The sequence below is a fragment of the Canis aureus genome, chromosome 11 (genome assembly GCF_053574225.1).
Source record: "Canis aureus isolate CA01 chromosome 11, VMU_Caureus_v.1.0, whole genome shotgun sequence".
Classification (NCBI taxonomy): domain Eukaryota; kingdom Metazoa; phylum Chordata; class Mammalia; order Carnivora; family Canidae; genus Canis; species Canis aureus.
Genome location: NC_135621.1, coordinates 19149547 through 19173012, shown reverse-complemented (window position 1 = coordinate 19173012; position 23466 = coordinate 19149547). Strand labels below are relative to the sequence as shown.

The 23466-nt window shown below is 40.1% G+C and overlaps 1 long non-coding RNA gene and 1 pseudogene across 2 annotated transcripts in view; one reads left to right on the top strand and one right to left on the bottom strand.

Annotated features, from left to right (window-relative positions):
* Positions 1-23466, bottom strand: part of LOC144323456 (uncharacterized) — an 82150-nt gene that overhangs the window by 20207 nt on the left and 38477 nt on the right. Inside the window, exons 1-2 of one of the 2 annotated variants that reach the window (XR_013388884.1) lie at positions 1351-1365; positions 1005-1211 (exon numbers count right to left, since the gene is read on the bottom strand). The exons of the other annotated variant lie outside the window; for it this stretch is intronic. This is a non-coding gene — a long non-coding RNA (uncharacterized LOC144323456). Of the gene's footprint in view, positions 1-1004; positions 1212-1350; positions 1366-23466 lie in introns of those variants that run through there. 2 annotated transcript variants of the gene reach the window in all.
* LOC144322984 (olfactory receptor 4K14-like) lies at positions 18427-19676 on the top strand (annotated as a pseudogene).

Genomic DNA, 23466 nt, shown 5'->3' with positions numbered 1-23466 from the left:
CCTTCAATTGAGCCATTTATATGATGTCCTTTGTTCTTATACCCAATGGAATGTCCTTGCTCACTTGAGGAGGCACAGAGATTTACAACCCTTGGTATGTATTATTTTTGGAGTCTCCTGAACCTAAACTCTTCAAACAGCAATGAAATAGAATAACATCTTAATATCTTACTGTCAGAAGACCATAAGGAGTGACTGATAACCTTTTCATAGTTCAAAATTTTTGATCCCATTCTTCATTGTTTGCCTAGAAGAGCCATCTGATTCAGGGGTTCTGATTCATTGGGGCTCAAATAAGACATGGAATTGCTCTATACTTAAAACTCAAAAAAAAGACTCGAGACAATGTAAAATGATGCAGTCACTATGACAAACAATATGGAAGTCCCTCAAAATTTTTTAAAAAACTACAATATACAGCAGCACAATGACTCTTCAGAAACACATTTCAAAGATTTAAATCTGAACTTCGGAGAGATATCTGTGCATGTTCTGCACTAGTCACAACAGCCAAACTTATAGAAACAAATTTATGTCTACTGATGATCAGATTGAATCTACCCATAAAATGGTATATTATCTCACCTTCAGAGGAAGGAAATCTTAACATTGTTGACAACATGGATGGCCCTGGACGCCATTATGTTAAGGGAAATGAACCAGGAGTTGTAAGACAAATACTGCATGATGTAACATTGGAAACTCGAATAGCCAAAGGCAAAGAAGGAGAAAGTCAAATAGTCGCTGGGGGAAAGAACAAATGAGGAAAGGTTGGTGATAAGAAATTAAATATGTTCTGGAAGGCCTCTTCACAACATAAAGTCCTTGATTAAGCAAGTTGTATTATATTTCTGAAAGTCACTGGGATGGTGTTTCAAAGGCGGGGCCTAAAGTAACGAAGATGGGGAGCACATTAGCAGCTACTGTGTGGGCAAATCCTTCTGTGACACAATAGAAAATGAAGGAACAACACATTCATTGAAAGCATGATGTTGGTAACTTACCAAGAGTTACCAAACTGATGGGTGGCGGGTCCAGAAGAGGAATGCAGTTGTTTCAGTTTGGATAAGATTCTCATAACCCCTGAAATGTCCCTTAGGCACATGAGTTCAAGTCAAATACTCCTGGACCTGGAGCTCTGTCAATCTATTCCTCAAATTCTCCTGCTCTAGGTTCACTACGGGAGATATTCCATACCCTGGAGGCGGTCCCTGAGCAAAAAGAGAAAAGTGAAAATTCTAAATCAATCTCCCACCTCCCACCCTGACCCCAACTACAATGCATTTCCCCAAGTACAGCCTCTTAGAATGGACAAGAAGCTGAAGTGTGGCCCTCCTCCCCAGCATTCACACTATCAGCTGTGTCACTGAGAGCACTCCCTTGGACCACCTGACCACCCTCAGTGACCAGTGAGTGGTCTGCCCATCTCCCAAACTGACTCAGAATCCATGACATTCTAAAGCAACTGTCAAATGGCAGCTCTGCCTGCAGTTGGATTTCCTTCAATTGACCAACCATGATGAGCACTTACTATGAATTAAAGTAGGAAAGTGGTTACTTGGGTTATAGACAGGTGGCTTAATGGATGAAATCTAAGCCACACATGGTTCCACTGACTGTGGGTCTCAGTAACTGTGTGAGCAGCTGGGGATAAGGTCTGCCAGGCAGTGGGCATTGGCTGCACTAGCTCTGAGTGGGCCCCTTTCCTGCTCCTTCCTTGCTTCCTCAGATCCAGTCAATACAGACTTCTCATTATTCTGTAGACCTTACTGTGGCATGTACTAGGTCCCATTCCTCTGCACAGGACCCTTCCTGGAGGCTTGGTTGTCTCAGGAACTTAAGCATCTGACTTGTCAGAGTACATTCACTAAGGTTATGGGATCCAGTCCAGAAATGGGCCCACACACGATTAGGATAGATGTGCCCCCTCATATTGGGACATGTTTAAGCAGAGGGCACACCCAAGCAAATTATTCACTCTTGGCATCATCAAAAGACTAAATTAACCGTGGCACTTAGTAAATGTACTCATGTGTTGGTAGGTATTTTAGGTGACCGCATCGCTTTCCTAAAACAGAATTAGGATCTTTCATAAGGGAAGAAGAAGACATAGAGGAAGGGGTAAGAATTGGTTATAAACGACACCACAATATTATAAAACAACCTTTTTTAACCCATGGGGATATCCTGAAAATGCACTACCATAAAGAAAGCCATTACCATAATACAATTATGCAAAATGAAATAGATACAAAACAAACTAATTAAATAATCAGGCAATTAAAAGTTCCAGGCAGACTAGGAAATGACTTTCCATTTCATTCATGAATTGAAAGAGGTGCTGTTGAATAGTAACTCATCTCCTGCTGTCACCCAAGCTAAACCCAAAATTGGAGACCTTACTCATAAACATACATAAAAACAGAAATGAAACTTTTACGTGGATCACAACCCATTGGTAGAGATGAATGGATAAAGAAGATGTGGTTTATGTATACAATGGAATATTACTCAGCCATTAGAAATGACAAATACCCACCATTTGCTTCAACGTGGATGGAACTGGAGGGTATTATGCTGAGTGAAGTAAGTCAATCGGACAAGGACAAACAGTGTATGTTCTCATTCATTTGGGGAATATAAATAATAGTGAAAGGGAATATAAGGGAAGGGAGAAGAAATGTGTGGGAAATACCAGAAAGGTAGACAGAACATAAAGACTCCTAACTCTGGGAAACGAACTAGGGGTGGTGGAAGGGGAGGAGGGTGGGGGGTGGGGGTGGGTGGGTGATGGGCACTGAGGGGGACACTTGACGGGATGAGCACTGGGTGTTATTCTGTATGATGGTAAATTGAACACCAATAAAAATTATTTTATTAAAAAAAAGATATTTTGCAAAGGGTTTTAATTTTGCATTAAAGGAGACAAGAAGGGCAGTGGGAGGGCCTGCAGGTGACACACCTTGGTGTACCACACCCTAAATGAATCACCCAGGACATCTGTAAATAGTGTAATCAAAATCAACACTGCAAAAAAGGTATATCTTCTTGGTAAAACAAGACCAAGCCCTAGAAAAACCCTCCAGTTCAAAGGAATGAAGGTGTTACAAGGAAAAACGAAACACTCAGATTCCTCTGTAGGCTTATGGATTTAAGATGAATTATCTAGAAATATGCACAGTCATTCTCATCAATCCCTGGTACAACCCGGTGCTCCTAGTTGTTTCTTAAATGTTACTCGTGTTAGTGCTGCTCATCCTTGGAGGAGACATATCCTATGCACTGTAGATATCAAATAGCCCACAGATTTTCCTTTACTCCCCACCTAAGGGTCACCACAACCTGTGACCCCTTAACTGAAAACACTAAACTTTTCTTCAGTGTGATTCCTGCCCTGCAGATTTACTTGGGAGAGACTTTCCAAAATTGATTGTAATATTGAATGTACACCATATGGACAATGACTTAAAGTCCCATGGGTCTATCATAACTGAGATGTATCTTCTCTGGATATGATTTTGCCTCCTCCATTAGAGCAACATACCTTCCACAAGGATTTTGGTTGTGTACCTGACATTTCCAGGCTACAAATCCCATTGGCATAGGTAAAAGAATCAGAGCACGACCTAGAAATGAGGAGAGGTAGTCAACAAAACAATTACCTAAACTTCCTCAATTTCCTTTGAGGTGGAAAGAAAGGATCAAAGTTGTAATTAAAAGTCTTTTACCCAAAGTCTTCATATACCCTCCACTAGTGGTAATACCATCTCTGTACTGCCAGAAAAGGCACCAAATGAAGGAAGATACTGATTTGTTTAGGATATTAGGGTAATCAACAAAATTATTTTTTTTCTTCCTGTTAGGACATTGCCCAAATGCTGAACTGTTATCAATTCTTCCAAAGCTACTTGCTGCACTACACTGAATATTTGGTCTACTTTCTCAGTGTGCCTCTAGATCAGGAGTCAATCTATTTATCTCTCTCCAGAACAGTACCATGGTATTCCTGGACAATAATGGCCTAGGAGTTTACCCAAAGCCTCTTTGGTTTTCCCCTGTGCCTGATCAAGACTGAAAGTAATTTAGGGTTCCCTTGTAATTCAGTTCTTTTCATATTTTAAGATTTTATTTATCCATGTGAGAGAGAGAGAGAGAGAGAGACAGATACATAAGCAAAAGGAGAGGCCAGTTCCCTGTAGGGAGCCTGATATGGAGCTTGTGATCATGAACTGAGCCAAAGGCAGATGGTCAACCACTGAACCACCCAGGTGTTCCTGTAATTCCTTTCTTTTTCTTTAAAATTTTTTAATAATAAATTTATTTTTTATTGGTGTTCAATTTAGCAATTGAACAGAATAACACCCAGTGTTACAGAATAACACCCAGTGGTCATTCCGTCAAGTGCCCCCTCAGTGCCCGTCACCCATTCACCCCCACCCCCCGCCCTCCTCCCCTTCCAACACCCCTAGTTCGTTTCCCAGCTGTAATTCCTTTCTTATACAATAAGTGAACGATCTTCCACTCATCCAGAGGTGAAAAAAAAAAAGTAAAAAAGAATCCAAGAACTAGATTCCAAACATCACAAAAAGAAATATAGAGATTCAAAGGAAATTACGATTTTGCTAAATAATTTCATTATTCATTAAATAACCTATTTAAAGAGGGGAATTATTTTCATTCATCCATTAAAATAGGCAAAACTTTAGGAAACCTGTGAAATCCTTTGGTGCAAATAGACACTAGGAAGGATGGTTATTCAGTCCATTTCCTTCGGTTACATACTGGTTCTTTCACTGTAAATTAGGAGCTGGAAGAACCGCAGATATAGGAATTTCATAACCCAGACTACAGGGCACTACCTTACTACATGCAGAGATGGTAACAAATTAAAGATATCTTAGGATATTACCCAAGTTTTCAGCACCAAGGCAAATGTTCCATAAATAGTCTGGACAGCCTATTCCTGCTCTTCAACTGGAAATGTTTCTGAAGGAAACACAGATGGGAAAAACTTCCCTGACACATCACTGAAAGGGAAATTATCAAGTATTTTTTTCTTTTTTTAATTTATTTTTTATTGGAGTTCAATTTGCCAACATATAGCATAACACCCAGTTCTCATACCATCAAGTGCCCCCCTCAGTGCCCAACACCCCCAACACCAACCCACCTCCCTTTCTACCAACACTTGTTGGTTTCCCAGAGTTAGGAGTCTCTCATGTTCTGTCTCCCTTTCTGATATTTCCCACTCATTTTTTTCTCCTTTCCCTTTTATTCCCTTTCACTATTTTAATATTCCCCAAATGAATGAGAACATACAATGTCTGTCCTTTCTCAATTGACTTATTTCACTCAGCATCATATCCAGTTCCATCCACATCAAAGCAAATGGTGGGTATTTGTAGTTTCTAATGGCTGAGTAATATTCCATTGTATACATAGACCACATCTTCTTTATCCATTCATCTTTCGATGGACACTGAGGTTTCTTCCACAGTTTGGGTATTGTGGACTTTGCTACTATGAACATAGGGGTGCAGGTGCCCCAGCGTTTCACTGCATCTGTATCTTTGGGGTAAATCCCCAGCAGTGCAATTGCTGGGTCGTAGGGCAGATCTATTTTTAACTCTTTGAGGAACCTCCACACAGTTTTCCAGAGTGGCTGCACCAGTTCACATTCCCAAAAACAGTGCAGGAGGGTTCCCCTTTCTCCACATCCTCTCCAACATTTGTGATTTCCTCCTTGTTAACTTTCCTCATTCTCACCGGTGTGAGGTGGTATCTCATTGTGGTTTTGATTTGTATTTCCCTGATGGCCAGTGATGTGGAACATTTTCTCGTGTGCTTGTAGGCCATGTTTGTCTTCTTCTGTGAGATTTCTCTTCATGTCCTTTGTCCATTTCATGATTGGATTGTTTGTTTCTTTGCTGTTGAGTTTAAGAAGTTCTTTATAGATCTTGGAAACTAGCCCTTTATCTGATATGTCATTTGCAAATATCTTCTCCCATTCTGTAGGTTGTCTTTGAGTTTTGTTGACTGTATCCTTTGCTGTGCAAAAGCTTCTTATCTTTTTTTTTTAATTTTTTTTTATGATAGTCACAGAGAGAGAGAGAGGCAGAGACACAGGCAGAGGGAGAAGCAGGCTCCATGCACTGGGAGCCCGATGTGGGATTCGATCCCGGGTCTCCAGGATCGCGCCCTGGGCCAAAAGCAGGCGCCAAACCGCTGCGCCACCCAGGGATCACAAAAGCTTCTTATCTTGATGAAGTCCCAATAGTTCATTTTTGCTTCTGTTTCTTTTGCCTTCCTGGATGTATCTTGCAAGAAGTTACTGTGGCTGAGTTCAAAAAAGGTGTTCCCTGTGTTCACCTCTAGTATTTTGATGGAATCTTGTCTCACATTTAGATCTTTCATCCATTTTGAGTTTATCTTTGTGTTTGGTGAAAGAGAGTGGTCTAGTTCCATTCTTCAGCATGTGGATGTTTAATTTTCCCAGCACCATTTAATGAAGAGACTGTCTTTCTTCCAATGGATAGTCTTTCCTCCTTTATGGAATGTTAGTTGACCATAAAGTTCAGGGTCTACTTCTGGGTTCTCTATTCTGTTCCATTGATCTATGTGTCCTTTTTGTGCCAGTACCACACTGTCTTGATGATCACAGCTTTGTAGTCCAACCTGAAATCTGGTATTGTGATGCCCCCAGATATGGTTTTCTTTTTTAAAATTCCCCTGGCTATTCGGGGTCTTTTCTGATTCCACACAAATCTTACAATAATTTGTTCTAAATCTCTGAAGAAAGTCCATGGTATTTTGATAGGGATTGCATTAAACGTGTAAGGTGCTCTGGGCTACATTGACATTTTCACAATATTAATTCTTCCAATCCATGAGCATGGAATATTTTTCCATCTCTTTGTGTCTTCCTCAATTTCTTTCAGAAGTGTTCTATAGTTTTTAGGGTATAGATCCTTTACCTCTTTGGTTAGGTTTATTCCTAGGTATCTTATGCTTTTGGGTGCAATTGTAAATGGGATTGACTCCTTAATTTCTCTTTCTTCAGTCCCATTGTTAGTGTATAGAAAAGCCATTGATTTCTGAGCATTGATTTTGTATCCTGCCACGAAACCAAATTGTTGTATGAGTTCTAGCAATCTTGGGGTGGAGGCTTTTGGGTTTTCTATGTAGAGTATCATGTCATCGGTGAAGAGGGAGAGTTTGACTTCTTCTTTGCCAATTCGAATGCCTTTTTGTCTTTTTGTTGTCTGATTGCTGAGGCTAGGACTTTCAGTACTATGTTGAATAGCAGTGGTGAGAGTGGACATCCCTGTCTTGTTCCTGATCTTAGGGGAAAGGCTCCCAGTGTTTCCCCATTGAGAATGATATTTACTGTGGGCTTTTCGTAGATAGCTTTTACGATGCTGAGGAACGTTCCCTGTATCCCTACACTCTGAAGAGTTTTAATCAGCAATGGATGCTGTATTCTGTCAAATGCTTTCTCTGCATCCAATGAGAGGATCATTTGGTTCTTGGTTTTTCTCTTGCTGATATGATGCATCACATTGATTGTTTTACGTGTGTTGAACCAGTCTTGTGTCCCGGGAATAAATCCTACTTGGTCATGGTAATTAATTTTCTTAATGTATTGTTGGATCCTATTGGCTAGTATCTTGTTGAGATTTTTTCATCCATGTTCATCAGGGATATTGGTCTGTAATTCTCCTTTTTGGTGGGGTCTTTGTCTGGTTTTGGAATTAAGGTGATGCTGGCCTCATAGAACGAATTTGGAAGTACTCCATCTCTTTCTATCTTTCCAAACAGCTTTAGTAGAATAGGTATGGTTTCTTCCTTAAACGTTTGATAGAATTCTCCTGGGAAGCCATCTGGCCCTGGACTCTTGTGTCTTGGGAGGTTTTTGATGACTGCTTCAATTTCCTCCCTGGTTATTGGCCTGTTCAGGTTTTCTACTTCTTCCTGTTCCAGTTTTGGTAATCTGTGGCTTTCCAGAAATGCATCCTTTTCTTCTAGATTGCCTAATTTATTGGCGTATAGCTGTTCATAATATGTTTTTAAAACAGATTGTATTTCCTTGGTGTTGGTAGTGATCTCTCCTTTCTCATTCATGATTTTATTAATTTGAGTCTTCTCTCTCTTCTTGTTAATAAGGCTGGCTAACGGTTTATCTATCTTATTAATTGTTTCAAAGAACCAACTCCTGGTTTCGTTGATCTGTTCCACAGTTCTTCTGGTCTCGATTTCGTTGAGTTCTGCTCGAATCTTAATTAACTCTCTTCTTCTGCTTGGTGTAGGATCTATTTGCTGTTTGTTCTCCAGCTCCTTTATGTGTAAGGTTAGCTTTTGTATTTGAGTTGTTTCCAGTTTTTGAATGGATGCTTGTATTGCGATGTATTTCCCCCTTAGGACTGCTTCTGCTGCATCCCAAAGATTTTGAACGGTTGTATCTTCATTCTCATTATTTTCCATGAATCTTTTTAATTCTTCCTTAATTTCCTGGTTGACCCTTTCATCTCTTAGCAGGATGGTCTTTTACCTCCACGTGTTTGAGGTCCTTCCAAACTTCTTGTTGTGATTTAGTTCTAATTTCAAGGCATTATGGTCTGAAAATTTGCAGGGGACCAACCCAATCTTTTCGTATCGGTTCAGACCCGATTCGTGACCCAGTATGTGGTCTATTCTGGAGAAAGTTCCATGTGCATTTGAGAAGAATGAGTATTCTGTTGAGTTTGGATTTAAAGTTCTGTAGATATCTGTGAAGTCCATCTGGTCCAGAGTATCATTTAAAGCTCGCGTTTCTTTGGAGATGTTGTTCTTAGAAGACCTATCGAGTATAGAAAGAGCTAGATTGAAGTCACCAAGTAGAAGTGTATTATTATCTAAGTATTTCTTCACTTTGGTTATTAATTGATTTAAATATTTGGCAGCTCCCACATTCGGGGCATATATATTGAGGATTATTAAGTCCTCTTGTTGGATAGATCCTTTAAGTATGAGATAGTGTCCCTCTTCATCTCTCACTATAGTCTTCGGGATAAATTTTAGTTTATCTGATATAAGGATGGCTACTTCTGCTTTCTTTTGAGGACCATTTGAATGGTAAATGGTTCTCCAACCTTTTATTTTCAGGCTGTAAGTGTCTTTCTGTCTAAAATGAGTCTCTTGTAGACAGCAAATTGATGGGTCCTGCTTTTTTATCCAGTCTGAAACCCTGCGCCTTTTGATGGGGTCATTAAGCCCGTTCACGTTCAGAGTGACTATTGAAAGATTTGAGTTTAGTGTCATCATGATATGTTCAGTCCTTGCTTTTGTGGATTGTTCCACTGAACTTCTTCTTAAAGGGGAATTTTAAGGGTCCTCCTTAAAATTTCTTGCAGAGCTGGTTTGGAGGTCACATATTCTTTTAGTTTCTGCCTGTCTTGGAAGCTCTTTATCTCTCCTTCCATTTTGAATGAGAGCCTTGCTGGATAAAGTATTCTTGGTTGCATGTTCTTGTCATTTAGGACCCTGAATATATCCTGCCAGCCCTTTTTGACCTGCCAGGTCTCTGTGGAGAGGTCTGCTGTTACCCTAATACTCCTCCCCATAAAAGTCAGGGATTTCTTGTCTCTTGCTGCTTTAAGGATCTTCTCTTTATCTTTCGAATTTGCAAGCTTAACTATTAAATGTTGAGGTGCTGAACGGTTTTTATTGATTTTAGGCGCGGATCTCTCTATTTCCGGGGTCTGAATGCCTGTTTCCCTTCCCAGATTAGGAAAGTTTTCAGGTATGATTTGTTCAAATACATATTCTGGGCCTCTGTCCCTTTTGGTGCCCTCAGGAACCCCAGTTAAACGTAGGTTTTTCTTCCTCAGGCTGTCATTTATTTCCCTTAATCTCTCCTCATGGTCTTTTCATTGTCTGTCTCTTTTTTCCTCAGTTTCCCTCTTTGGCATCAACTTGTCTTCTATCAGTCACCCATTTTTCTCCTCGTAAACCCTCGTCGTTAGGACTTCTAGTTTGGATTGCATCTCATTCAATTGATTTTTAATTTCTGCCTGATTGGATCTAAATTCTGCAGTCATGAAGTCTCTTGAGTCCTTTATGCTTTTTTCTAGAGCTACCAGTAACTGTATAATAGTGCTTCTGAATTGGCTTTCTGACATTGAATTGTAATCCAGATTTTGTAACTGTGTGGGAGAGAGGACTGTTTCTGATTCTTTCTTTTGAGGTCAGGTTTTCCTTCTAGTCATTTTGCTCAGTGCAGAGTGGCCAAAAACAAGTTGTGCTGGGTAAAGGAGAAAAAGAGAGAAAGAAGGAAAGAAAAGAGAAAAAAAGAAAAAAGGAAGGAAAAAAAGGAAAAAAGAGAAGAAAAAGAGAAAGGAAAAGAAAGAAAGGGAAAAAAGGGTTGGGGAAGCAATCAGAAAAAAAAAAAAAACTACGGGGGAGTATTTTCTGATTCTGTATACTTTAAGTCCCTTCAGTTCCCCTGGAACTTGTCCGTCTAGCTGGTCTTCTGGGCAAGGGGCCTGTTGTGCAGATTTTCAGGTGTTAGCACTTGGGGGAGCTGCTCTGCCCCCTGTCTGGTGCAGGCCTCAGTGGGGGTTGTTTATCCCGTGAGGCCCCAGGAGGAACAACCGTAGTGGCGGGGCCAGCTCTGGAGCCCTGGAGTCAGCTCCCGCAGTAAGTACAGAGCTCTCGGTCTGCAGGGCCTGGAGGCTCCGGGGGCAGGGCTGCTGATCTGCTCAGCAGGGGCAGGAGCGTCCTTGCTGTCCTAGGCCCTCCCGGCCTCAGCCTGTGCCGGGTGGAGGTCGGATCCTGGGCTCTGTCCTGGCGCCCTGTGCTCCGGATTCTGCACTCTTGGATTTGCGCTCCTGACCGGGCAGCCCCCTCCGCCGAGCTGTTGCCGGAGCCCCTCTGAGCTGCTCCCGGAGCCACGCAGCCCCCTCCGCACGGAGCCTCTTCCTCTGCGGGAGTGGCCTCCGAGCTGCTCCTGGGTCCAGCCGTGCGGGCTGCAGCCCATTAGGGAGCTAGGTGCACTCTCCGTGGGGCACAGGTGTCTGTTAGTGTCCCAGTGAGCCTGAGGGCATCCCCGCCCTCCTGGGGTCCAGCTGTTAACTCCCTGCAGGCGCCTTTCCGCCCGGGAAGATTGGAGCAGCCCCTATTTCTCTGGGACTGAGCTCACCTGTCCTGGGGGCACTCGCCCCGGCCTCAGCCCGGCTCCTCCTGGCGCCCCTTCCCCTTGGATGTCTTTTGTTTCTTTAATTCTTTTTTCCCCGTCTTCCTACCTTGATAGAAGCAGGAACTCTTCTCACTGTGGCATTCCAGCTGTTCTGTCTTTAAATCTCAGGCCGATTCGTAGATTTTCTGGATGATTTGAAGGTTATCTAGGTAATTTCGTGGGGACAGGTGATTTGGGGACCCTACTCTTCCGCCATCTTCCCCTTCCTCCCTGTATCCCAAAGATTTTAAATGGTTGTATCTTCATTCTCATTAGTTTCCATTAATCTTTTTAGTTCTTCTCTATTTTCCTGGTTGACCCTTTCATCTTTTATCATGATGGTCCTTAACCTCCCCCTTTTTGAAATCCTTCCAAACTTATTGTTGTGATTTAGTTCTAATTGCAAAGCATTATGGTCTGAGAATATTCACCAATCTTTTGGTATCGGTTCAGACCTGATTTGTGACCCAGTATGTGGTCTATTCCGGAGAAAGTTTCATGTGCACTTGAGAAGAATGTATAATCCGTTATGTTTGGATGTAAATTTTTGTAAATATCTGTGAAATCCATTTGGTCCAGTGAATCACTTAAAGCTCTTGTTTCTTTCGAGATGTTGTGCTTAGAAAACCTGTCGATTGTTGAAAGCGCTACATTGAAGTCACCAAGTATAAGTGTTTTATTATCTAAGTATGTCTTAACTTTGGTTATTAATTGATTGATATACTTGGCAGCTCCCACATTCGGGGCATATATATTGGTGATTGTTTATTCCTCTTCTTGGATAGATCCTTTGAGTATGATATAGTATCCCTCTTCATCTCTCACTGCAGTCTTTGGGATAAACTTTAGTTTATCTGAAACAAGCACGGCTACCCCTGCTTTTTTGAGGAGCATTTGAATGGTAAATGGTTCTCCAACCTTTTATTTTCAGGCTGGAGGCATCCTTTTGTTTAAAATGAGTCTCTTGTAGACAGCAAATAGATGGGTCTTGCTTTTTTTTTTTTTTTTTTTTTTTTTTTGGGTCTTGCTTTTTATCCAGTCTGAAACCCTGCATCTTTTGATGGGTTCATTAAGCCCATTCATGTTTAGAGTTACTATTGAAAGATATGAATTTAGTGTCATCATGAGACCTATTCAGTTCCTGTTTTTGTGGATTGTTCCCTTGGATTTCCTCTTTCTTTTACAGTATCCCCCTTAATATTTCTTGGAGAAGTGGTTTGGTGTTCACATATTCTTTTTGTATCTGCCTGTTTTGGAATCTCTTTATCTCTCCTTCTATTTTGAATGAGAGCCTTGCTGGATAAAGTATTCTTGGCTGCATGTTCTTCTCATTTAGGATGCTGAATATATCTTGCCAGCCCTTTCTGGCCTGCCAGGTCTCTGTGGATAGGTCTTCTGTTAATCTAATATTTCTCCCCATAAATTTAGAGATTTCTTGTTTCTTGCTGCTTTGAGGATCTTCTCTTTATCTTTGGAATTCGCAAGTTTTGGTCACTGCAGAGTGGCCAAAAACAAGTTTTACTAGAAAAAACAGAAAAAGAAAAAAAAGAAAAAAGGGTGGGGGGGGGGACATGCAGATAACAAAAAAAGGGGGGAGTATCCTCTGATTCTATATACTGTAAATCCCTCGACTTCCCCTGGAACTTTCCAGCGCTGCTTGGTCAATAACTTGCTTTTCCACTGTCCTTCCAGCTGGTCTTCTGTGGGAGGGGCCTGCTGGTCTGATTCTCAGGTGTGTGCACCTGGGGAACTGCCCAGCCCCCTGCTAGCTTTCCACGAATTGGATAAGGCTCACCCACCTCATGGAGGGGAATCTGTTTCACTCAAAGTTCACCAATTTCAATGGTAATCTCATCCAAAAATATTCCAGCCAATTGACACATTATATTAATAATTATGTTTAGGAAATCTTTCCCTACCTCCAAGTCAAACATTGACTCTGTTGGTTGTCAGGAGTTTCTCCATAATTCTTGTATTTACATAGTATTGTTGTACCCACATGATGACTGTATATGAAAAGAAAATGACATTGAAGCTGATAAGTTACTTCTCCAATTTTTCTTCAGCACTTATTATTTGTGTGTTTTTAATAGAGAAACAGAAAAGTTTTGTCATTTCCTTACTGAAATGAAACAGAATTATCTAAAGCCTATATAGAAAAGAGGCTTTTTACTATACTTTGATGCTGTCTTGGCAGTGAAATCCCGTATAAATTGGGTTGTGCTTATATAACTGATATGGAATTGAACATCACGTGAATTGTGAATGTGATTATCATTCATCAGGAAATTCTAGGATATTATAATGAGACAATTATAAGAAATCTGCAAAATAACTCAGACACCAGGAGATTTCTTTATTCATGATCGTTGAATCTGGAGAAAGCAAATATTTTGACACATACAAATCTGATGCTCCAAAGTATTGTGCTTGATCAAAGTTACATAAAATAATGTGCAAGGTCGGCAGTTTTTCAGTACGTTTTTAAAATGTACTTTGTTAATTTTAAGTTTTTTAAATATTTTATTTTTTTATTCATGAGAGAGAAAAGGTAGGGACACAGATAGAAAGACAATTTTAATTTTTAAAAAAGATTTTATTTATTTATTAGTGTTAGTTTCTTTATTTAAAGGAAAAGCACATTTTACAGTCTATTAACTGGATAGTGGCACACATTATTTTGCTTAAACTATTGAAATAAACTGTGTTCATTGATTCTGACATCTTTAAAATCTTTCTTCAGTTATATATATATATATATATATATATATATATATATATATATATATAACTTCTGTCTCTCTCTATATGTAACTTATATCTTTTTCCATTCATCCATTAGAAAGGACGAATATCCACCATTTGCTTCAAGGTGGATGGCACTGGAGGGTATTATGCTGAGCGAAGTATGTCAGTCAGAGAAGGACAATCATCATATGGTTTCACTCATATGAGGAATATAAAAAAATAGAGAAAGGGATTATAGTGGAAAGGAGAGAAAATGAGTGGGGAAAATTAGACAGGGAGACAAACCAGGAGAGACTCCTAACTCTGGGAAACAAAGGGTTGGGGAAGAGGAGGTCAGAGGGATGGGGTGACTGGGTGATGGGCACTGAGGGGGGCACTTGGTGGGAGGAGCACTGGCTGTTATGCTGTATGTTGGCAAATTGAACTTCAAATAAAAAAATATATATCTTCCTTTCTCACTTGTGGAAATGAACATGACTTAGCACATATTTCCACTTGAAGATAATTTATTCCCCAAGCTCTTTGATGGTAATTGGCCATAAATGACCCATCTTTAAGGGATACTTAATTTTATGGGAGACAGAATGTAGATATTTACATCTAAAGTCTGAAGAAGGCTCAAATATGAAGCTCTCTAGCTTCTTAAAGTGATATTTTTCCTGAATTATTTTCCAGGAGGAGGAGAAAGAGATTATTAAATTGTTTATAGGAAACAAAGCATGTATGTTTTCAAAAGTTCTAACCAGACATCATAGATTTGAAATACAAGCTGAAGTGTCAACAGCGTCAGCAGTGAGCATCCAACCCCAGGTTAGTAAATAGCCTTTGATAGACATTTAGTGAATCTGTTTCTGAACATACAAGTCAACCAGAGATCAATACAGTCTATTATTTTTTTGCATTAAAGTCATTGTCAGTTGAAGTCAAATTTTGTCATTGTTGTATTTGTTTCCTAAGTAGCATTTGTAGGTATGCAAAACCGTCCTCATTTGCTTCTGAGTATAAATTCAACATTTATCAAACTTTAAAATGTGTTTGTAAGTCATGAAATGTTCTCTGAAATCTGAACCCTGTTTAAACTCACTTCCTCCACTTCTTTTAACATCCTTTTTCAAAAGTGTATTGCTATATAATTTGCATACCATGAAGTTCACTCATTTCCAGTGTACAATTAAATGGTTTTTAGCATATTTACAGAGTTGTACAACTGTCACCAATATCTAATTTCAGAGCACTTTTAATTCAATAGCAAGTAAAACATTTCTTTTTTTGCTTGTTTGCCATGTTTTCATCTGATTGCTTTGACGTTCTGTTCACCTAATCTCTAAAAAACACTAAATGAAACGCAGTTATGTTTTAGGTTTACATGAGGAAAACTTCATGGCTGTAGAGCACAAGTATACCAATAAAAGAACAGCCATTGAGTTTTGTTGACTGTATCCTTTGCTGTGCAAAAGCTTCTTATCTTGATGAAGTCCCAATAGTTCATTTTTGCTTTTGTTTCTTTTGCCTTCGTGGATGTATCTTGCAAGAAGTTACTATGGCCGAGTTCAAAAAGGGTGTTGCCTGTGTTCTTCTCTAGGATTTTGATGGAATCTTGTCTCACATTTAGATCTTTCATCCATTTTGAGTTTATCTTTGTGTATGGTGAAAGACAGTGGTCTAGTTTCATTCTTCTGCATGTGGATGTCCAATTTTCCCAGCACCATTCATTGAAGAGACTGTCTTTCTTCCAATGGATAGTCTTTCCTCCTTTATCAAATATTAGTTGCCCATAAAGTTCAGGGTCCACTTCTGGATTCTCTATTCTGTTCCACTGATCTATGTGTCTGTTTTTGTGCCAGTACCACACTGTCTTGATGACCACAGCTTTGTAGTACAACCTGAAATCTGGCATTGTGATGCCCCCAGATATGGTTTTCTTTTTTAAAATTCCCCTGGCTATTCGGGGTCTTTTCTGATTCCATACAAATCTTAAAATAATTTGTTCTAACTCTCTGAAGAAAGTCCATGGTATTTTGATAGGGATTGCATTACAACAAAACTCAAAGACAACCTACAGAATGGGAGAAGATATTTGCAAATGACATATCAGATAAAGGGCTAGTTTCCAAGATCTATAAAGAACTTATTAAACTCAACACCAAAGAAACAAACAATCCAATCATGAAATGGGCAAAAGACATGAACAGAAATCTCACAGAGGAAGACATAGACATGGCCAACATGCATATGAGAAAATGCTCTGCATCACTTGCCATTAGGGAAATACAAATCAAAGCCACAATGAGATACCACCTCACACCAGTGAGAATGGGGAAAATTAACAAGGCAGGAAACAACAAATGTTGGAGAGGATGCGGAGAAAAGGGAACCCTCATACACTGTTGGTGGGAATGTGAACTGGTGCAGCCACTCTGGAAAACTGTGTGGAGGTTCCTCAAAGAGTTAAAAATAGACCTGCCCTACGACCCAGCAATTGCACTGTTGGGGATTTACCCCAAAGATACAAATGCAATGAAACGCCGGGACACCTGCACCCCGATGTTTATAGCAGCAATGGCCACGATAGCCAAACTGTGGAAGGAGCCTCGGTGTCCAACGAAAGATGAATGGATAAAGAAGATGTGGTTTATGTATACAATGGAATATTACTCAGCTATTAAAAATGACAAATACCCACCATTTGCTTCAACGTGGATGGAACTGGAGGGTATTATGCTGAGTGAAGTAAGTCAGTCGGAGAAGGACAAACATTATATGTTCTCATTCATTTGGGGAATATAAATAATAGTGAAAGGGAATAGAAGGGAAGGGAGAAGAAATGTGTGGGAAATATCAGAAAGGGAGACAGAACGTAAAGACTGCTAACTCTGGGAAACGAACTAGGGGTGGTAGAAGGGGAGGAGGGCGGGGGGTGGGAGTGAATGGGTGACGGGCACTGGGGGTTATTCTGTATGTTAGTAAATTGAACACCAATAAAAAATAAAATAAAAAAATAAAGAAAAAAAAAAAAAAGAACAGAGAGACAAGGGCAGCCCGGGTGGCTCAGCGGTTTAGCGCCGCCTTCAGCCCAGGGTGTGATCCTGGGTGACCCAGGATCGAGTCCCATGTCCGGCTCCCTGCAAAAAAAAAAAAAAAAAAACTTCTAGGACAAATTAAAAAAAAATAAAACAACAGCCATTATGGTCTGTAATATGTAAGTTAGCTGGTGTCAGGTCATCTAACTTAACTTGTGAAGAGATCCTGAGTTGTGATTATACCCATTGTGTCTTGGCGGTGGTTAAATTTAAATTTATAATCCCATTCTAAAGAGGGGTAGCACCTATAGGCAAAGAATCTTGCAATGAAATCTTTTAATAAAATCCATTTAGAAAAGTTTAAAAGGAACAAAAGGATTTTGAGTCCATTATCCTGATAAAAACCTGCCTGAGACTGTTGCCATTCAGTGGGCTCAAACAGATATAATAGACATGAATTCCTCTAGATTTTAAAATTCTATCACTATATGTTCCCATCATCAGAATATTTCAAATCCGGAATATGTTACTTTAGTTCCCTGTAAGAGAAGCCTTACCAAACTGTTGTTTCATGTTATAGTCTTCAATCTTATAAAGGGCTAACATACTAAGAGTTCATACAAAGGACAGTTCTGCATCTTTTGTGAAATTACTCTGAAGAATTCTGTTCAGTATCTTTATAAAAAGGTTTATGCAATATCTTCCTCTTAGTGAGAAGACTGGGGTGTCACCTCATTTCTGTGATAAACTAATAATGAGACCTATCCATTCCATCCCAGTTCTTCTGGAAGTTCAGAACTACATTTTTAATAAAACGCTGAACTTATCAATCACTCATGTATATTGTAAAAACTACTCCATCCACCCAAAAAATTATTGCATGGGTTCTATGTTCTGGTCCTTGTTGAGAGCTCTTGCAAAATATTTCTTTCATTGAAGCCACTCTAAAATCCTGTCATAAGTAGTCAGTTTATACACAGTAAACCTATAAATGATTGGATCGTTGGCTCTTTAATCGCAAACCCAACTGATTGAGATGATAAGAGCAGTAGTAAAATGTGGGAAAGGGGAGCTGTGTGAACCTTATGTTAATAGGTTTAGTTTCTTTTATACTTATTGCTTTATTAACTGATTTAAGTGAGATTGGTAAACTGTCAGTGTTACATAGACACGGTCTGAATAGTGAGCTTGTGAATGAACAAATGAATACGGAAAGAAGAGATAATTTCACGGCTACCAGGAGAAGTCTCAGAAACTGTCTGGATTGCCAAGATTTCAAAGAAAGCATTGTGGACATAACTGCATAACTCCATAAATCTGTTTAAAAAACATTGTTTCTTACACTTAAAATGGGTGAATTTTAGTGCATAGGTACATTTTATCTTAATAAAGTAGATTTAAAAAAGAACAAAAGGAAGATTCCAAGCAGCCTTAATATGAGAGAAAAGCAAATTCTCTGGCTGGGCTGGGCTTTAATCTTCTCTGTATTGCATTTTGAATTAACATCTTACAAATTAAAATTACATTCAGATAAAATTTAGGTCATCAATTTCATGTGCCTGATATTTGACAGGCCCCTTCATATCCACCTCCTTTCTTCATATGGGTTCAGAACACAGCCTGAAACTGGAGATAATGAAGTTGCAGAATTATTCCTTGGTGTCAGAATTTGTGTTGTATGGACTCTGCATGTCATGACATCTCCAGCATTTATTCTTCATGTTTTTCTCTGGGATCTATGTGGCCAGTGTGCTGGGTAACCTCATCATGTGGTCACCGTAATTTCTGACTCACACTTGCACTCCTCTCCTATGTACTTCCTGCTAGGAAACCTATCTTTCTTAGACATATCGCTCGCCTCCTTTGCCACCCCCAAGATGCTCAGGGACTTTCTTAGTGACCGAAAGCTTATCTCCTTTGGAGGATGTATGGCTCAAATCTTCTTCTTGCACTTTATTGGCAGGGCTGAGATGGTACTTCTGGTTTCCATGGCCTATGACAGATACGTGGCTATATGTAAACCTCTGCATTATATGACCGTGATGAGACGGCAGACCTGCGTGGGGCTGGTGTTGGTCTCATGGGTCACTGGCTTTGTGCATTCCATCAGTCAAGTAGCCTTTACTGTGAATTTACCGTACTGTGGCCCCAATGAGGTGGACAGCTTCTTTTGTGACCTGCCTCCTGTAATCAAGCTTGCCTGCATGGACACCTACATCTTAGGTATCCTTATGATCTCAGATAGTGGATTACTCTCCATGAGCTGCTTTCTGCTCCTCTTGGTCTCTTACACTGTCATCCTCATCACTGTCTGACAGCGTACTGCTGGTGGCATATCCAAAGCACTCTCCACTTGCTGTGCACACATCATGGTTGTCACACTCTTCTTTGGGCCCTGCATTTTCATTGATGTGTGGCCTTTCAGCCGGTTCTCTGTGGACAAGCTCCTGTCTGTGTTTTACACCATTTTTACTCCACTCTTGAACCCCCTTATCTACACACTGAGAAATAAAGAGATGAAAATAGCTATGAAGAAACTGTGTAACCACCATGTGACTTCTCGTTGAATCCCAACTTTCCATAGGCCTACATGTTCTTACTCATTTAGGGGATATAATTTCTTTAATATGATTTGTGCAAAGATTTCACTCTGATGTTTTACTGATATAATTTGTATTGTGTTATATTGCAGAGAAATAGTTGTAGTTCACAACAAAAATCATGTATATACTTCTGTATAATTTTATGCTTTAAATAAAATTTTATGACATTATAATATCACTACCTGATATTGTATGGTTTATATTACATTATAATAATTATATTATTTTGGGGATCCCTGGGTGGCGCAGCAGTTTGGCATCTGCCTTTGGCCCAGGGCGTGATCCTGGAGACCCAGGATCGAATCCCACGTCGGGCTCCCGGTGCATGGAGCCTGCTTCTCCCTCTGCCTGTGTCTCTGCCTCTCTCTCTCTGTGGCTATCATAAATAAATAAAAATTAAAAAAAATAATTATATTATTTTAATATAATTTTACTGGGTGATGGGCACTGAGGGGGCACTTGACAGGATGAGCATTGGCTGTTATGCTATATGTTGGCAAATAGAACTCCAATAAAAAATATACAAAATAAAATAAAAACAGTTGAAATAATTTTATATTATAAACATAATTTGTAAGTATAAAATGGCATTGTAATATAATATTAGTATACTTACATAGTAATTACAATATAATATAACTTCATTATGAACACACATACATGTACATACATACATTTAACTCCATACATTCCCTTCAGAATGCACTTGCAAATTATATTTCTTTCTTTGTTAAATCAGATTTCTCTTACTAGTATTTTGTGTAAAATATTAATAGGAAATGAATTTAATTTCCTAAATATAGTTCAATACAGCATGAGCTATTAGTTCATAGGCATTCAAGACATAAGACACTCAGCACAAGGAAGCTAGTTGAGAATAAAATGCCTTAGGAATCTCCTGGCATTGAAAGCCTGAGAGAAGGAAAAAGACACTATTTAAAGGTCTTATTGATTTAAAAAGTATACTTTTTCTTATAAATGTGTATTATGCTTAAACTCTTTAGTTAAAAAAATGAATGTATGCCAGTAAAATTCAATTACAGAAGTTCATTTTCTCACAGGAAAAAATCAGTATTTCTGGCTCAGTATTTCATGTTGTAAAATAAGCTACTGTGTTACTATTTAAAGTGACTGTGTGATGGGCACAGAGGGGGGCACTTGATGGGATGAGCACTGGGTGTTATGCTATATGTTGGTAAATTGAACTCCAATAAAAAAATTAAAAAATAAAGTGCATTGGTTTAGAAAATTAATAAATTTTTACCCACAGACTGTAAATAAACACTACATTTACACTGTCTTACTGAGTCAATTCTGTCCCTTGGGGAATCATCTATTCAGAAGTGTGCTTGAGTACCACAGATTCAGATCTCATGCTGAATTTTTAGATGTCTTTGGATCTCAAGAAGATAATCATAAGCAAGAGGTAACTTTTGTATTAGCTAAACTAATGGTTAAAGAGTTCAGTTTTCTTGTACTTCGATTCTGAAATGTCACACAAAAGGAGAGAATCAGGTAATGAGTAAATTACTTGAGTAACTGGATGAAACTGCCAATAATTTTAGACAATGTTTCCTTTTTTTAAAGACTTTATTTATTCATGAGAGACACACAGAGAGACAGAGACACAGGCAGAGGGAGAAGCATGTTCCCCACGGGAAGCCTGACATGTGACTTGATCCCAGGTCTCCAGGATCACATCCTGGGCTTAAGGCAACGCTAAACCACTGAGCAACCCAGGCCGCCCCTAGACAATGTTTGCAATAAGGAGACGCATGCTCCAGAGCACTTCTGGCTTCTCTTATGGCTGTAATGTCACACATTTTCACAAACACTAAAAGAACACAGATTGAAAACAGCTGCTTTAGGATAAATTTCTCAGGAGTCCTCTTGTTTGGCACTGTAATAATACTGTATTTTGATTTTATAAACTTTGGGCATAGTCAAATTCTATGATGAATTACACCCATCTATGCGAACATTTAAAGAGCTTAAAAGAGATATATGCTGTCTATGTGCACTGCAGCATTATGTATAATAGTCAAGGTATAGAAGCAACCTAAGTGTCCAAATGCAGATGAATGGATGAAGAAGTGGTACCTATATTTATATTTTTTTATATATCTGTATATTACCTATATCATGGAATATTGGAATATTATGTGGGAAGGCACTTCTGTTGCCTCTGAAATTTTGAAATAACATCAAAAGAGACAGCATCAGGTGTCAGTGTTGAGCTATGGACGGAGTGGGCCCAGAAGCTGTCCTGGAACAGCACCGTCCACACCCTGCCAGCTGTGCTCATGTGCAGCGCTCAGTGCTTTGGGGGGTCCTGGGGTCCTGCGCAGGCGCGACAGGGAGCAGGGCCAGGTGCCCGGGCTGCCAGTGTTCCTTCAGAGTTCTATGCTTGCAGGTCGCCGGCATCCTCTGGCTGTGGAGGCTGGGGTGTCCAGAGGGCCTCGGGGTGGGATTCACTGTTGCTCAAACTGCTGGGGGGGTGCTGGCTTTGTGGAGCCTCAGGTGGGCGTGGGACCCCTCTAAGGGCAGCGAGGCCTGGGGGCAAGATCTGCTGCTGCTTAACACAAAGGGGTGGGGGTGGGGGCTGGCTGCGTGCATGGGACCTCAGGTGTGCATGGACCCCTCAAAGGGCACCGAGGACTTCCCATAGGCTCAGGGGTGCTGGCTGGCGGGGACTCCTCCAGGGGACCACCTGCTTCCCATTGAGGACTCCGAAGATGTCACGAGCCACTTGATGGGGACCCTGGATCTCCAACAGGTAGGTGACGCCAGGTCACGGAGAAGATCCGGATGGCGTCCTAGTTTGGGACCTCCTTGGGGGAGGTTGTGCCTCTCCTTGTGTCCTGTGCCTACAGGACATGTCCTTGAAGGGTCCCACTTAATGGGCCGACTGAAGGAGTGTCCTCTGGACAGGCTTCTGGTGGCGTCTTCTCTCCTCCAGCTGCGTAGTGGGGCATGTGTTGTGGTGATATTTCCCAGTACTTACAGATTGAGAATAGGTCGGTGGTGCACTTGACCTTCGTCCCAACCTTGGACAGCCACCTGTCAGGGATGTGGTGGTGATTTCGTAGTTGTGTGGCTCAGACAGCAGCTGTGGTCAGCCTGGTCCCAAAAATGATGGGGAAAATAAGTTATAAGTTGTCGTTGTTGCCTCAGTGAGGGGGTGATTATACTCTTACAGGTAGTCCTAATTAAAATGCCAAATTCGAGGGCTTCCAGAGAGTTCATTGAACAAGACTCAGAGAAGGGCCTAGTCTTTCAGTGTCTTCTATTTCAATTGAGGCGGCATTCTTTTGGGAGGAAACCACATCATAGCTACTTCAGATTCTGCAGTGGTTCCACAGTGCCTGTAATGTGGAAAAAATAGATTTCCTTTTAAATTATCGCTTTTCCATCTGTTTTGGATTAATTTCCTTAGTTTTATTGATGTAATTGACTTTGTAGACCTTAATACATAGCCATTTTATATCAAGATATGTCTAGTACTATTTATACATTTATTATTCAAGTAATAAATGTCAAACACCTGCTATAGTTCAGATTACATCAGCAGAACGAGGAGCAAACATAGAGTATTTAAGAACACATTCTTAGTTGAGTGGAATGAAAGCAAGGGAACGATCACAAAATATGCTGTCATGTGAGATCTATGATAGCGATAAACATGATATCTGAGTGCAGGAGAGGGAAACAATCCAGTCTTGTTGGTTAGGAAAAAGTTCCTTTCTTACATCAGTTTTTCTTTGATTTCTGAGGATTCTGTATTTTGTCCTGTTATTACACACACACACGCACAGCATGTTCAGCACAGAACCAGTCCTGTAGTAAATGCTGAAGTAGATGCTAGATCCCACAGGCATTTCCG